The 17,509-nt window shown below is 36.0% G+C and overlaps 1 protein-coding gene across 9 annotated transcripts in view; it reads left to right on the forward strand.

Annotated features, from left to right (window-relative positions):
* LOC106055105 (RYamide receptor-like) overlaps positions 1 to 17,509 on the forward strand; it is a 217,814-nt gene that overhangs the window by 79,969 nt on the left and 120,336 nt on the right. For 5 of the 9 annotated variants that reach the window (XM_056020752.1, XM_056020750.1, XM_056020758.1 and 2 more), the window contains one exon: positions 14,489 to 14,591. The exons of 1 other annotated variant lie outside the window; for it this stretch is intronic. The gene's annotated coding sequence lies outside the window, so the exon portion shown is untranslated. Of the gene's footprint in view, positions 1 to 5,931; positions 6,112 to 14,488; positions 14,592 to 15,272; positions 15,655 to 17,509 lie in introns of those variants that run through there. 3 more of the 9 variants (XM_056020757.1, XM_056020756.1, XM_056020759.1) reach the window with 2 other exon arrangements.

Below are 17,509 nucleotides of genomic sequence, written 5' to 3' on the forward strand. Positions count from 1 at the left end.
GTCTTCCGTCAAGTTTAGGTCAGTGTAGGAAGGTCTTCAACTTTTTTTTTTTTTGTTTCTTTTTGTTTCCCTCTTTGTAATCTCTAGATATTGAACTTTAAGCACACACACACACACACAGCTTCACCTTCACCTTAGTCTGTTAAACCGTTGGAGCATCACACGTGGTCTGTCGACCGTCTTTCTCCATTTTTGATCTTGAATAGAATCTCTTTCACTGACCAGCCCTTTCATTCCCTATGAATGTCTTCCCATCTCTTTCACTGACCAGCCCTTTCATTCCTTAAGGATGTCTTCCCATCGCTTTCACTGACCAGCCCTTTCATTCCTTAAGGAGGTCTTCCCATCTCTTTCACTGACCAGCCCTTTCATTCCTTAAGGAGGTCTTCCCATCGCTTTCACTGACCAGCCCTTTCATTCCTTAAGGATGTCTTCCCATCTCTTTCACTGACCAGCCCTTCCATTCCTTAAGGATGTCTTCCCATCTCTTTCACTGACCAGCCCTTTCATTCCTTAAGGAGGTCTTCCCATCTCTTTCACTGACCAGCCCTTTCATTCCTTAAGGAGGTCTTCCCATCTCTTTCACTGACCAGCCCTTTCATTCCTTAAGAATGTCTTCCCATCTCTTTCACTGACCAGCCCTTTCATTCCTTAAGGAGGTCTTCCCATCTCTTTCACTGACCAGCCCTTTCATTCCTTAAGAATGTCTTCCCATCTCTTTCACTGACCAGCCCTTTCATTCCTTAAGGAGGTCTTCCCATCTCTTTCACTGACCAGCCCTTTCATTCCTTAAGAATGTCTTCCCATCTCTTTCACTGACCAGCCCTTTCATTCCTTAAGGAGGTCTTCCCATCTCTTTCACTGACCAGCCCTTTCATTCCTTAAGGAGGTCTTCCCATCTCTTTCACTGACCAGCCCTTTCATTCCTTATGGATGTCTTCCCATCGCTTTCACTGACCAGCCCTTTCATTCCTTAAGGAGGTCTTCCCATCGCTTTCACTGACCAGCCCTTTCATTCCTTAAGGAGGTCTTCCCATCGCTTTCACTGACCAGCCCTTTCATTCCTTAAGGAGGTCTTCCCATCTCTTTCACTGACCAGCCCTTTCATTCCTTAAGAATGTCTTCCCATCTCTTTCACTGACCAGCCCTTTCATTCCTTAAGGAGGTCTTCCCATCTCTTTCACTGACCAGCCCTTTCATTCCTTAAGGAGGTCTTCCCATCTCTTTCACTGACCAGCCCTTTCATTCCTTAAGGAGGTCTTCCCATCTCTTTCACTGACCAGCCCTTTCATTCCTTAAGGAGGTCTTCCCATCTCTTTCACTGACCAGCCCTTTCATTCCTTAAGGAGGTCTTCCCATCTCTTTCACTGACCAGCCCTTTCATTCCTTAAGGAGGTCTTCCCATCTCTTTCACTGACCAGCCCTTTCATTCCTTAAGAATGTCTTCCCATCTCTTTCACTGACCAGCCCTTTCATTCCTTAAGGAGGTCTTCCCATCTCTTTCACTGACCAGCCCTTTCATTCCTTAAGAATGTCTTCCCATCTCTTTCACTGACCAGTCCTTTCATTCCTTAAGGAGGTCTTCCCATCTCTTTCACTGACCAGCCCTTTCATTCCTTAAGGAGGTCTTCCCATCTCTTTCACTGACCAGCCCTTTCATTCCTTAAGGAGGTCTTCCCATCTCTTTCACTGACCAGCCCTTTCATTCCTTAAGGAGGTCTTCCCATCGCTTTCACTGACCAGCCCTTTCATTCCTTAAGGAGGTCTTCCCATCGCTTTCACTGACCAGCCCTTTCATTCCTTAAGGAGGTCTTCCCATCGCTTTCACTGACCAGCCCTTTCATTCCTTATGGATGTCTTCCCATCGCTTTCACTGACCAGCCCTTTCATTCCTTAAGGAGGTCTTCCCATCTCTTTCACTGACCAGCCCTTTCATTCCTTAAGAATGTCTTCCCATCTCTTTCACTGACCAGCCCTTTCATTCCTTAAGGAGGTCTTCCCATCTCTTTCTCTGTCCCCACACACATACACTAGGACAGTAAAATTACAAACACAGAGACACGACCTAATACAATACTTAGAAAGACACAAAGATAAAGGCACATTTCTTATTCTATATGATAAAACAAATACCTACAAGTGCTCCTTCTTTTCTAGTGCATGTCTAACTCAGACAGGAGAACCAATGACTTAGCAGATTATAAGTTTCTAATTAACAACTCGACTAGATAAATACATTAATAAATATAGGGCGTAATTATCTTCTCTTTTGAAAGAACCTATGTAATTTATAGGATAAGAATCATACAATTCTATTTCAAACCAAACTTGGTATGTAGAAAACATTCTGTAGAAATTATCACATTTCTAGTTGATCATTAATGTCACTATATTTAATTAATAAACACTTTTCCTGACAATGAATGTTGACTATTAGTGACTATTATGTAATTAGTCCCCTATGTCTAATTGATGCATGTGATTTATACCGTGAAGTTTCAGATTATAATGAACGACAAAATAAGAAAAAAAAATTCTTTATAATAATATTTTGTTCTGTAAATTAAAATGCGATGCTTTTGTTTTAAAACATCACATAAAATCCAGTATACCATTTTTTTAAACTAAAAAATAACTTCAATTTTCACAACTTTTTTTTCTCTCTTTACTGTGTAGTTTAGAATGCTAATAAAATAAAAAAAGAAAAAAAAATTCAATGTAGCTTAAAAGCTTAAACTAAATTTAGGGGTCAAGGCAAAACACAAGTTCAAGATAAAACAATGACAGAGATTTAAAACGAAGCTAGATTTTTTTTTACGGACCAGATGTGCAGAACAAAATGTGTTTTCTCTTACTGAAGAGAAGGTCTAATGCACACAGGTTGAGATAGTCTAGTGCGTTATTGTATTGTGTTAGGTGCTATGTGCGCTAAATATGTGTTTAAAGTAACTGCATTATTGAGTTCAACACTATGAACAGAAGAGGAAAGAAAAGCATGTGTGTCTGTACAATGTAGCCACTATTTTTATTAGACTCAGTTACAGAAGTAGCCATTATTTTATTAGACTCAGTAACAGATGTAGCCACTATTTTATTAGATTCAGTAACAGATGTAGCCACTATTACTATTATTTATCCACTTATATCTTTCCAATCTAATGTCAACGTACTCTGTGTGTCTAGTACAAATTGTCTACACCTTATTTCTCCAATTTCCCATTCTCGAATCAAGGTGAAACTTTACACAATTATTCATTGCCCCTAACAATACAAGAATCAATTTTTTTCTCTAAATTTAGCCACTTAATTAAGTAATTAGTGGTAATTGAATAATTTATGTTTGACATAGAAAAAGGTAAATTACAATTAGAGTATTGAGATGTTTCTCTAATAAATCCAGTTCTTTCCCCTGTATTTTTTACTATTTTTTTATTTGGCTTCTTGGAATTGCCACTAGCGCTTTTGTTTACTCTCTAGACAAAATTTTACTATTAAATTTTTTAAAATGTGACTTAAAACGTTTCAAGTGACAGCAAATGTGTGTTTTGTGACTAGACAAGGGCATTGGGACGTTTCATTTAAAGTTGACTAGATTTAATGAGTCCACCCAACTCTAATAGGTACCTGGCTTTAGTTGGGGTAAGTAAAGGCGGTTGGTCGTTGTGCTGGCCACATGACACCCTGCTCGTTAACCGTTGACCAAAGAAATAGATGAATTTGACATCATCTGCCCTTTAGATCGCAAGGTCTGAAAGGGAAACTTGACAGATATAATGTATAACCACTGGGCGATTAACTATAGCATTAAGATTACATTAGCAGTAGATATAGATCATTGAGAACGAATTGTTGTCACTATTTCAATCCACTTTATCTACAACTCAATTTACTACTCAATAAAAAAAAAAGATATTTGTAAAAAGGAGTTACGTTCTGGCTAAGAAATTATTATTAGACCCTTAAATAGAGCGTTCTTCGTGGACTGTGGATAGTTAAGGTTAATACTGGTGTTGCGATTAAGGATTAGTGCAGCGTTTATCAAAGTGTGAGACACGCCCCCAACAACCTCGTAGATTTAAGTTGCGTTGTCTGGCAATACTCTACCCTCGTAAACTCGGCTCTAAGTCAAATTTCTTTGTCACTTTCCTTTGTTACACATGTTGTTAAAGTATTGCGGCATGTGGACGTCATTTAGAGACTTGACTCTCTGGATCAGTGATTCCCAAAGTGGTCTATATAGACCCCCAGGGGTCTACGAGGACTTCCAAGGGGTCTACGGAAGTGAAAAAATAAATTGGGGGTCTATGGCCTGTTAATGGGGGTCTACGAAGGCGGATCTCATTGAAGTATGATCATTCATGAAATTGACTCGTTCACACATGATTTGTACCTTAGTTAATCCTTTGAATTTCAACCCTGTTAGTGGAATGATTTTTTTTATTTAAAGATTTTAACGTATTATTTTAAATACCTTAATTGTGTCTACATGAAAGTAATAATTTACATGGCCGAGTCTTTAAATAAAATGTTGACCGTAAATTGTTGGTTATTAAAAATTTGGCTTCATTCTTTCTTTGTTGAACAACTATTGCATTTGTTCTTTAATTTTATGTAACAAAGTTTGAAGCTATGTTGCTATAAAACCATCAAAGCTGTAACATCGAGAAAAGTCAACATGAAATAAAATAGATTAAGATTTGAAATACTTTTGAAAACTTTTAAATTCAGAATTAAGCCACAGTAGAAAAATGTTGATTAAACATCAGAGAACAGAATAGGTTTGTGAGCGTCTTACAATATATTTACTTAGGCTTATATTAAACTCTAAAAAACTGCACACTATAAGCAAAATATTGACTTTGCCAACCATTGAAGAGGTTTTACAATCTGTTTTACACAATCCTATATCTGATATCATTAAAAATTCCTCTAAGCAACAATACAGTTCAAAGGTGTAATGGTGAAATAAGTTTTGGACAATGAATGGTTATCGTGTTATTACGATTTACTTATTAAAAAAAGCTGGACTAGTTAACCTTGCCTGATAATGTAGTGGTATTATTATATTTTTGTTATGAATCAAGAAATTCATAAAGAATTGCTTTTTGCCTGAAATTTTGATCAATTGCTCCTTCACACTGAAGAATGATAGTTTTCGAAAGACTTATCTTTGACACTATTTTTTCTGAGTTCTTGGTTGCTAAGATCCTATTTTAAAACACAGAAATTAAACGGGAATCGGACATTGTCTATTTCACAAACTTGTTTCATAAATTGAATGAGGTTAACTTGCAGCTACAATGTGATAACCTAAATTTGATCAACACGAAGGCATAATCTCAGTGTTTCATGTGAGGATTAAATTAATGAAGCATACAATGACAATGATAAATTTTCTTACTTTCTAAATTTAAATCAGTCAGACATCATCTAATCGAGAAGATAGAATGTTAACCTGAACTAAATTGAAGCCCAAGATTGACATTTTATTATCAAAGCTGCCCACCAATAGACGTTTTTTTTTGTTGTTGTTGTTTAGTTACTTCTTGTAATGCATATTACATTTTATTTTGCTTTATTTTGCTTTGAATGTCATCAATACATATATATCACATAGTAATCAGTGAGAAAAGCACATCTGAAGTTAATGAATTTTCAAAAAAATGCTGGGGGGGGGGGGGTCTACCGAAAACTTAAAAACATGGCAAGGGGTCTAGGAGACAAAAAAGTTTGGGAACCACTGCTCTGGATGAAGGTTTCAACAGAAAACGACTTTCCCTCCAATGCCTTTCACCCTACCCCACCACCACCCACCCACTCTTTACACCATGTCCTACAGAGAATATCAGTAAAAAAAACAAACAAAGAGTTGTTGAATCTCCAACCGTATAGAGGAGGCGAAGCGTGGGCTCTGCGTTAACAGGTTTCAACTGGAGGGTCCTATTGCAAGAACTACACAAAGTGAGACACATATTACATCTAAGTAAGAATGTGTTCAACTCCTCAACTGTCACACACATATATCACATAATATGACACCAGACTTGGGGAAATCTCCTACCAAGGAATTGGAGTTTTTTTTTTTTTTTTTTTAATTTTACATATTTTTAGGTAAGTTTTTTTTTCTTTTAACTTCTAAGACAAAAAAAAAAAATAAAAACTCGCCTCGCTTTGAAAGATAATATATCGACAAGTAGAAAGGACTATTGTGTTGGGGGTCGTTTATTGGGCTCGTACTGACACCTATTATTGGGATTGTATTGGAAATTACTATTAGGACTTTGAATAGAGCGTTCTGTGTGCAATGTGGATAGTTAAGGTTTTTATTGGTGTTGAGTTTAAGGATTAGTGCAGCACTGCAGCGTTTCTCAAAGTGTGGGACGCGCCCCCGACGACCTCTGAAAGGGAACGCGTCGTTCTGACAAATGGGAAAGGAGAGAGATGGTGAAAGTTTTTATTTTCATTGTAATTATTAAATCATGTTTGAATATTAACACAATAACATATGGGGTAAAAAACAAGCAAAATAAAACAAAATACTTAAAAAAAGCCCCCAAAGCTTTTATTAATTTGTATCAATTAGTTTGGATCAGTCATATAATTAAATTTGTAATTGATCTAGAGTTCTAGACTAACAAACCTGTGCGATTAGAAATAATTTTTTACCAATTGTTTTGGTTTAGCACTATTTCACGATTTTAGCGTTATCAATACGCTATGATTCTATCACTTGTCTGGACCAGTTGGAAAGGGGGACATAGAACGGGGTATCTGGGTGATCGCTTTTTAAATGCATTTTTTTTAAAAAAGAAAACGGCCTGAATTTGAACTTGGAGAAATTACAACCCGCAGATGAAAAACAAAATAAAATTGGGGTTCAGAGAGAGAGAGAGAGAGAGAGAGAGAGAGAGAGAGAGAGAGAGAAAGAAAGTGAGAGCGACCGTGAAATATCAATAATTCACGTGCTAAAAAAAGTATGTTAGGTTGATCATTAAAATGAGGTCTGTTTATTATAATTTTAAAAAAAAAAAGGGATCAACGGGCGTAGCCGGTGGGAACTTGTGTTAATAAAAACGTAAACTAGAACCTGATATTTGTGCGAAATGTTTTGAAGATTCTTTTTTTTTTAAATTACATTCTCAACACACTTCTGGGCCCCACTGGAGGAGTCTACATTTTCCAGAGCTCTATCTTCTAAAAAGGAAAGGGCAACGAATGCACCCACTTATTTAGGGGCGTTCGAGAAACACTGCGTTAGTGTTTGAGCTTGAGCTGTAATTTAAGTTTTAAAAAATGTGAAGTTGCTAGCTCCTAGAGTGTGTCATTCCATAATGCTGAAACGAATGTTAATGCTGTAATGATAGGGGGTCACATATTCATGCAGTGTATTTATCTGCCAGCTACTCTTTTTTTTTCTATAAAAAATCCAGCTTTTGTTGATTTTTATCAGCTGCATTGTGGTTAATGATATTAGCAGAGACTTCACTACGCAGTTCTCCTAGCACTGAACTAGATAATGTTGGGACAATACATTTGACTGTCACGCACTATTACGTTGAGAGATCTACACAAACACAACAAACGTAATAGCTGGTTCTAAACGTGGATTCTATTTTTAGTATTTGTTCACGTGATCGTTTTTCTTAACTTCTGCCGATAACTTTTTTGTTGTTATTGTTGCTGGAAAGATTTATTTTTTTTCAAAGGGAGAAAACTCTTCTTAGGTAAAAGTTACAGACGATCAGATATTTTTAATAGTTGCCAATCTGAAGTGTACAGTTACAGCTTTTAACGCATGATTTCATCACGATGTTGTCTTCTAATGACTTGTCAATACTGCCCAACTCTACTTATTGAAAACGGGCAGACGACAGCTTGAGTTGTAGTTCTCTATTTATCCTCTTGACATGCTGAAATTATTGCAATTGACCAGAGTCAAACAAGCGATACTGCTACATTAATCACTTAGCAGCAATTAGGTTTGAAATCGCCAGACAATTTAAGATTTTAAGAGATGAATTTTAAAAGAAGTAAAAGCTTGAAGTTTTTTTTTTCATTTTATTTTATTTTTGTATATTAGTTATCACTGTACAACTTTTGAAAAGAAAAAAAAATCGACCAATTTATTCTGCAGACTAAAGAAATATTGTGTACATTGTCTTCTTTTATTTTTCGTTTGTTTGTAGCTGATGAAGGCCTCGTGGCCTGATTGTGTTTTTACTTAGGTCCTAGACTTTGCATGTATGTCTTTTGCATTTTCTTTTTATTTTTACTTCGAAGCTACAGGGTTAAAACTCTTGTATCACTACAGACAATACCATCTCTAAACTAAACGTGAAGACATGCACTGCACCCTTTGATTTATTCCCAGGTTTTATTTACTGTTTATTTTAGAGAGATATTGCACTTTCAAGCGAATTAAGTGTTTGCTATTATATTGTACTGTTGTGTATAATGTGCAATTAAAACAAATAACAACAAAGAAAATAAAATGTATTATTATTAATACTGCAAAGGCGTAATACAAGTTTATACTAAACAAGTAAAATGATGTATAATAATGTACAGGTGTAGTTCAGCACATATATATATATATATATATATATATATATATAAGAAGGCTGTAAATAAAAACCCACTACAACAAAGATCAAATAGAGTACTAAAGACGATTAGTTACATTCGATAAAACAATTATACACAGAAATGAAGATACTGACACTACCTGAAGTCGTATCGACATCCAGCATTGCCTTTAATTTTGCCTGAAGTTGTATCGACATCCAGCATTGCCTTTAATTTTGCCTGAAGTTGTATCGACATCCAGCATTCCCTTTAATTCTGCCTGAAGTTGTATCGACATCCAGCCTTCCCTTTAATTCTTCCTGGAGCCGTATCGACATCAAGCCTTCCCTTTAATTCTGCCTGAAGTTGTATCGACATCCAGCAATCCCTTTAATTCTTCCTGGAGCCGTATCGACATCAAGCCTTCCCTTTAATTCTGCCTGAAGTTGTATCGATATCCAGCATTCCCTTTAATTCTGCCTGACGTGGTTGAAGCTGCCATCCTTCTCTGTTCCTCACAGTTCTCAACAATCGCCTGCAAGTCTGTCTTCTGTCTGTGATGGAGTGGCTGGGGTCTGATTTGAATGTTGACCTGGACTTTACAACCTGACCTTTGTTTCGAGCTATATTTCCCGAGCACCTAAAGGGATCACGAAACCTTCTATCAGTTACCCCCTCCCCCCCCACACACACAAAGAGATTGAACTGAATGCACTGATCATGCGCATAAAGACGCGCTGTACAAGAGCATTACAAATACAACTTGTATCTCCCATCATATTCCCGTTTTGCAGGTTTGCTTGTCAACGCTAAACCTCTTTACTGCTTAATAAGGCCATTTTTTTTTCAAACTTTAAAAAAAAAATGTGCGCAGACATCGCTCGAACATTTACCGAGCCAAAAAAAAATGTTTTTGTTATTATTCAAATCAAAATGTTTAAAGGGAAGTAATAATCGTCCTGCTTATATATATATATATGTGTGTGTATGTGTGTGTGTGTGTTTTATAACTTTATTAATAACTTTGAAAATAGAGAATGGATAATGGAAGCGTATTATGTTATTAGTTTAATATTACGATGTTTGATAGCTTTGACACTACAGGGATTTGCAGGTATTGATGTATTATACACTGCACCATGTAGTATGTATCCAGTTCTACAACCATCATGGCTTTGTTATTTTGTAATGTACATGTAAACACAAGAAATTACGCAAAGTGGAAGTATACATTCCACATCAAAAATCATAATTTACAACAGTTTTCTTTAACGGTACACTTCTCAATTTTTGAGAATTTGGAGGAACTCTTCGTTAGGGCGAAATATTTCCCATTGGTTTCCAAATAATAATTGAACTAAATTCTTAATTTTGTTTATTTTTTTTTTAATTTTCACTTAGAAAACTACCGTATATTAAAATGTACAGTATAAGCCTCAGAAAAATCAAGATTTAATGACTTTAATGGTGCCGTGTTGTCGAAGAGCTTAATTTCTTAATATCAAGCACGATATTGGAAAGCTCAATTCTATTGTCTAGTGCAGTGGTTCCCAAACTTTTTTGTCTCGTAGACCCCTTGCCATGTTTTTAAGTTTTCGGTAGACCCCCCCCCCCCCAGCATTTTTTTGAAAATTCATTAACTTCAGATGTGCTTTTCTCACTGATTACTATGTGATATATATGTATTGATGACATTCAAAGCAAAATAAAGCAAAATAAAATGTAATATGCATTACAAGAAGTAACTAAACAACAACAACAAAAAAAAAACGTCTATTGGTGGGCAGCTTTGATAATAAAATGTCAATCTTGGGCTTCAATTTAGTTCAGGTTAACATTCTATCTTCTCGATTAGATGATGTCTGACTGATTTAAATTTAGAAAGTAAGAAAATTTATCATTGTCATTGTATGCTTCATTAATTTAATCCTCACATGAAACACTGAGATTATGCCTTCGTGTTGATCAAATTTAGGTTATCACATTGTAGCTGCAAGTTAACCTCATTCAATTTATGAAACAAGTTTGTGAAATAGACAATGTCCGATTCCCGTTTAATTTCTGTGTTTTAAAATAGGATCTTAGCAACCAAGAACTCAGAAAAAATAGTGTCAAAGATAAGTCTTTCGAAAACTATCATTCTTCAGTGTGAAGGAGCAATTGATCAAAATTTCAGGCAAAAAGCAATTCTTTATGAATTTCTTGATTCATAACAAAAATATAATAATACCACTACATTATCAGGCAAGGTTAACTAGTCCAGCTTTTTTAAATAAGTAAATCGTAATAACACGATAACCATTCATTGTCCAAAACTTATTTCACCATTACACCTTTGAACTGTATTGTTGCTTAGAGGAATTTTTAATGATATCAGATATAGGATTGTGTAAAACAGATTGTAAAACCTCTTCAATGGTTGGCAAAGTCAATATTTTGCTTATAGTGTGCAGTTTTTTAGAGTTTAATATAAGCCTAAGTAAATATATTGTAAGACGCTCACAAACCTATTCTGTTCTCTGATGTTTAATCAACATTTTTCTACTGTGGCTTAATTCTGAATTTAAAAGTTTTCAAAAGTATTTCAAATCTTAATCTATTTTATTTCATGTTGACTTTTCTCGATGTTACAGCTTTGATGGTTTTATAGCAACATAGCTTCAAACTTTGTTACATAAAATTAAAGAACAAATGCAATAGTTGTTCAACAAAGAAAGAATGAAGCCAAATTTTTAATAACCAACAATTTACGGTCAACATTTTATTTAAAGACTCGGCCATGTAAATTATTACTTTCATGTAGACACAATTAAGGTATTTAAAATAATACGTTAAAATCTTTAAATAAAAAAAATCATTCCACTAACAGGGTTGAAATTCAAAGGATTAACTAAGGTACAAATCATGTGTGAACGAGTCAATTTCATGAATGATCATACTTCAATGAGATCCGCCTTCGTAGACCCCCATTAACAGGCCATAGACCCCCAATTTATTTTTTCACTTCCGTAGACCCCTTGGAAGTCCTCGTAGACCCCTGGGGGTCTATATAGACCACTTTGGGAATCACTGGTCTAGTGGGATATCACGCCGCCTGTATATACTTTGACCTTATTTCAACATTTAAAAAAACCCAGCTTCTCACAAATAGATTGTAGGAGACTGAACTCAAATAACATAAACTTGTTTTGAAATAGCAAGATACTTGTCAGATAATTAACAAAAATGTACCAGAAATCATTGAAAGGTTGATGTTTGCATTTTTGTTTCAAGACAGAATTTAGGTCAGTTCAAAGTCTATAATCAAGTTGTTATAGTGTTGTGTTTCTTTTTCCTTATTGAGACAAACTAATACCGTCAAGTGAGTTCTTTCTCTTCTATATGCTTATAAATAGTCCATGTGTTGGCCTATAACTTACTTGATCCAATAGTTCATGTGTTGGCCTATAACTTACTTGATCCAATAGCTCATGTGTTGGCCTATAACTTACTTGATCCAATAGTTCATATGTTGGCCTATAACTTATTTGATCCAATAGTTCATGTGTTGGCCTATAACTTACTTGATCCAATAGTTCATGTGTTGGCCTATAACTTACTTGATCCAATAGTTCATGTGTTGGCCTATAACTGACTTGATCCAATAGTTCATGTGTTGGCCTATAACTTACTTGATCCAATAGTTCATGTGTTGGCCTATAACTTACTTGATCCAATAGTTCATGTGTTGGCCTATAACTTACTTGATCCAATAGTTCATGTGTTGGCCTATAACTTACTTGATCCAATAGTTCATGTGTTGGCCTATAACTTACTTGATCCAATAGTTCATGTGTTGGCCTATAACTTACTTGATCCAATAGTTCATGTGTTGGCCTATAACTTACTTGATCCAATAGTTCATGTGTTGGCCTATAACTTACTTGATCCAATAGTTCATGTGTTGGCCTATAACTTACTTGATCCAATAGTTCATGTGTTGGCCTATAACTTACTTGATCCAATAGTTCATGTGTTGGCCTATAACTTACTTGATCCAATAGTTCATGTGTTGGCCTATAACTTACTTGATCCAATAGTTCATGTGTTGGCCTATAACTTACTTGATCCAATAGTTCATGTGTTGGCCTATAACTTACTTGATCCAATAGTTCATGTGTTGGCCTATAACTGACTTGATCCAATAGTTCTTGTGTTGGCCTATAACTTACTTGATCCAATAGTTCATGTGTTGGCCTATAACTGACTTGATCCAATAGTTCTTGTGTTGGCCTATAACTGACTTGATCCAATAGCTCATGTGTTGGCCTATAACTTACTTGATCCAATAGTTCATGTGTTGGCCTATAACTTACTTGATCCAATAGTTCATGTGTTGGCCTATAACTTACTTGATCCAATAGTTCATGTGTTGGCCTATAACTTACTTGATCCAATAGTTCATGTGTTGGCCTATAACTGACTTGATCCAATAGTTCATGTGTTGGCCTATAACTTACTTGATCCAATAGTTCATGTGTTGGCCTATAACTTACTTGATCCAATAGTTCATGTGTTGGCCTATAACTTACTTGATCCAATAGTTCATGTGTTGGCCTATAACTTACTTGATCCAATAGTTCATGTGTTGGCCTATAACTGACTTGATCCAATAGTTCTTGTGTTGGCCTATAACTGACTTGATCCAATAGCTCATGTGTTGGCCTATAACTGACTTGATCCAATAGCTCATGTGTTGGCCTATAACTTACTTGATCCAATAGTTCATGTGTTGGCCTATAACTTACTTGATCCAATAGTTCATGTGTTGGCCTATAACTTACTTGATCCAATAGTTCATGTGTTGGCCTATAACTTACTTGATCCAATAGTTCATGGGGCACCTATTAAAGCCTTGCGGAACCCTAGTGTTTCGCGCAACACAGTTTGGGAAACAGCTATTGAAAATGACCAATTAAATGTAATGGGGGGGGGGGAGGCAGAAGGCGTGAAATCCCAGTGACATTTAAAAATTGCATAAGGGGGAGTGTTTTCACTGAAAAAATCATTTGAACATTTATTAGGTAAGTTGATCACATGACCACTATTTAAATCAATGTTGCTATTTTTGAATATTAAGTATGTACTAAGTAACTATCTCTCCGCAAATCATAGAATGTAGTTAATGGTACATCTCTACTGGTGGGAAAGTTAAGACTATACGTTGATCTGGAAGACTAATTAAAAGATTTAGAGGCAGGGAACTCTATGACTCAAAATTTCCCAGAACATATCCCATCAGAAAATAAACTTCAATGAGATAAAGAATTACATTGTAAAAAAAAAAAACAATTAAAAAAATATTTAAATTACATTTGTACTGTTTTATTTAAAAATAATCATAGTACAAATATACATGGCTCCTCTGTCTCGGAAGACAATCAATGCGCCCAAATGAGTCACTGGCTTTGGCTACGTCTTGAGACTGGGCAGAATCTGGAGTGACTTATCAAGCCAATTCTAGATTGGCAGAGTTTGCCACAGTTCGTGCATGTGTATTCATCTGACCTAGGGCTAGCTGACAGGGTAGCTTTCTTTTTACTTCTCTTGACTGATGCAGCTTCGTTTCTTTTGCACTCCGTGAAGTTCGTACCAGCATGTACAGTCTGTCTCCATGCTGTCCGGTCTTGGGCTCCCACATAGTTTGTTCGATACCCGTGGTTCTCATGTCTCGCTTGCAGACATCTCTGTAGGTTAGTCTTGGGCGGCCCCTGGGTCTGACTCCCTCTGCAAGCTCTGCAAATAACCATAGTACATCTAGTACAAAGAGAATGGGTAAAATTGGAAAGGTGGGGGGGGGGGGGGGAAGGTCAAGACTGAAACAACTGCTCTCTCATAAATAAAAAAAACAACAACTTTGTAATTGAAATTATGTACATTTCAGATCTACAGATGAATGGCACTATCGAAAGATCACGGATAAGGTTTTGTTTAATTGAAGACTTAAAGATTGAATGAGTAAAAGAAAACTGAAATCTTCTCTTGAGGTAAGATTACAATAGAGCTATTTTTAGACTGCTTCAAAGGACTGGATTTTTTTTTATCATAAGCATACTAAGGCCCCTTCTCGTTATTGCTTCATTAAGATATTCTACACTTTCAATGTGCACATAGAATCTTTGTACAAGAAACAAAAAGAGAACCATTGAGGTTTTTTTTTCACATGGATTTTTATCAAATAGAAAAAAAAAATAATCTTCTTAGATTTCAGAAGAGTAATTGCAGCTCTGAGCTAAATGGCAGAGGACACTCCTTTCGGTATAGAGAGCTTAGTGCCTTTGGAAATAACTGTGTGGATTGCTTTTGAGAGAAACTGTGTGGAGTGCCTTTGGGAGTTTAATGTGTGGAGTGCCTTTGGGAGTTAACTGTGTGGAGTGCAAACATGTAGTTTCAGGGGCAACAAATCACTCTGGTCATTCAATAATTGTCAAGCTTCATGACAAGTTTATGTTTGTGAATTCTTTACTAAATTTGGATTATAATTTGTATTATTGGCTGATTTAGTGATTTATAGTTTGTTCAATCTTTTCATGATTTCTACTTGAGGATTAAAATTAATTTAATTCGTAAATTAGAATTCAATTATTTCTTACTACGATTGGAATTTGAGTCATCAGATATAATTTCTGAAGTTCCTACAACGAATCAACAGACGAAATATCGTTGAACTCTTTTTTTGTTATTTTAATTTGAATCTCCTTTGCTATCAGACGTCAGTAATATACTAATAATATACCTACTTTAACGTATCTTGTATTGCCCGTCTCTCTGTCTTACGGTTTCTTTCTCTCTCTGTCTCTCTCTATTTCTCTCTCTCTCTCTCTGTCTCTCTCTCTCTCTCTTTATTCTCGTTGTCTGTCAATCTCGTTTCAGCACTTTCATTGAGCTACCCAGCTTTACAGCACAAGTCAAGTGGAAGCAATTAGCTTTATCACTTACTAGTGTCATTGCGTCGATCACTATTGTCACCGAGTATGTCTTGCTTTGATAGACCTTTTGTCGTAGACACATGGCAGATAACCCGAGGCATGGATCATAAAGTCAGGCCAGGTTTATTTTTCTTAACACCTCCGCTCATGCTGAACCCTTGCGTCAGACCATCAACACAAAATAATTGCTTAACGTCCACTTGAGTCTGTTCAAGTCTAGGCTTGCTTGAATATGCAACATAAACAAGGTTACATAGACAGTTTGTGTGGGAACACAAACTCAAAATCGGCCTCCGAAGTGGTCCACCCTGGCAAGTAAAAAGGCAATCAATATTTTCAGAAAGAATATCATAATGAATTTCTATCAAAGGCAAATGATAGAGAAGAATGGAGAAAGAAGGTGGACAGATCTTTTGTGGTACCACAACTGTCTAGCAGACCAAGGGATAGGTGAAAATGAAGTGTGAACCCTATGTGGACCTGATCTAACTGATGTCATATAATAATTATCTAATTGATCTAACTGTTCTGTAAAGGATCAATCAAAACGGATCATTTTTGTAAATGTAGGTAGTTATAGGACTGAAATTACTTAACCTAGTAATACAATTTTGAAAAAAAAAATGTATTAAAATATGTTAAAATGCCTCATCCCTTACTGAATAGCCTCCCGTGTTTTTTACTATTAATATCGAATAGTTGTAAAAATGGTGTAATTTTATGAAAAAACTGCTTGCATAGTTAATTTTAAAAATTTAAATTTTCAATTTAAGAAAAGAAAAAAAGTAGCCGTTGCATTAGATCTTTGAATGGTCTAAAATATCATGATGTCAGATTTTCAATATCTTTTCTAGTTTACGAGGTCTAAACGGGACGGACGGACGGACAGAAAAAAAAACAACGAAAACTAATAGCGTCTATTCCGCTTTCGGTGGCAGCTAAAAAAGAAACACCCATTTTGAAATGTTAATGATTCCTACTTGACGCTCAAAATTTAGTAGCTTACAAACATTTCCTTTAAAGTCTGAGTTAATGTGGCAGATTGCTTACGATGACGTTGTGTGGCAAGTAAAGTGAACAAAAAACAAACAACGTCTTTCTTTTTGATCTCATCTACTCGGTCAAGAAGGGGGCGTGGCGGCTTGGCTTCCGAACTGAAGGTCTGGGTCCGAATCTCGGTGAAGACTTGGGATTTGAATAATATTAATGCCTACAAACCTTAAAGATACCTTCAAGTACCTTAACATCCCTAAGAGGGCGGTACTGCTGCAGACCTGCCACATCACCAGAAAATTTCTCAGTGGACACCGTTAAAGGCACTACAATGCATTGTGTTTTTCTTTAACGAAACTAGACCCTGGCAGCGCAAGAGAATAAATACTCTTTCGTTTCGAACATAATAATAATAATGATAATAATAATAACTAGAAAATTACTTACCAAATTTCGATGCTTACACCCCAAGTCCTCCACAATAAGGATGGAGGTCGTGGATTTGCAGAACATCTTCAAATTGTGTAAGATGCAAGTTTAAAAAATACGATCAAACCTACACGTCCCCAGCAATGAACTAGTTTCCTTCCTACGCAAATACGACTCCGAAGTAACTTATCTGAACCTAAACAATGCTGATGTTAATGTCGGTTTGGACGACGTAGGGCATGAGATTCGCCAATAGGAAGAAAAAAATCTCCACGAAAAATTCACGGCTTTATTACATGGGGACAACATTGACAAGGCTGCTTCCTTAACATGGCTCAAAGCAGGTCATCTCTACCCTGAAACTGAAGGCTTTGTCACAGCAATACAGGACAGAGTAATCAGGACAAAAAATTATGAGAAGCATATCCTGAAACTCAATGTTGTCGACTAATGCCGAAAATGTGGTAATGTGGGTGAGTCGATAGATCACATTATGGCAGGATGTTCAGCCCTATCAGAATCAGCCTACCTAGGTCGCCATAATCCAGTTGCAA

The sequence above is a fragment of the Biomphalaria glabrata genome, chromosome 2, assembly GCF_947242115.1.
Source record: "Biomphalaria glabrata chromosome 2, xgBioGlab47.1, whole genome shotgun sequence".
Taxonomy (NCBI): Eukaryota; Metazoa; Mollusca; class Gastropoda; family Planorbidae; genus Biomphalaria; species Biomphalaria glabrata.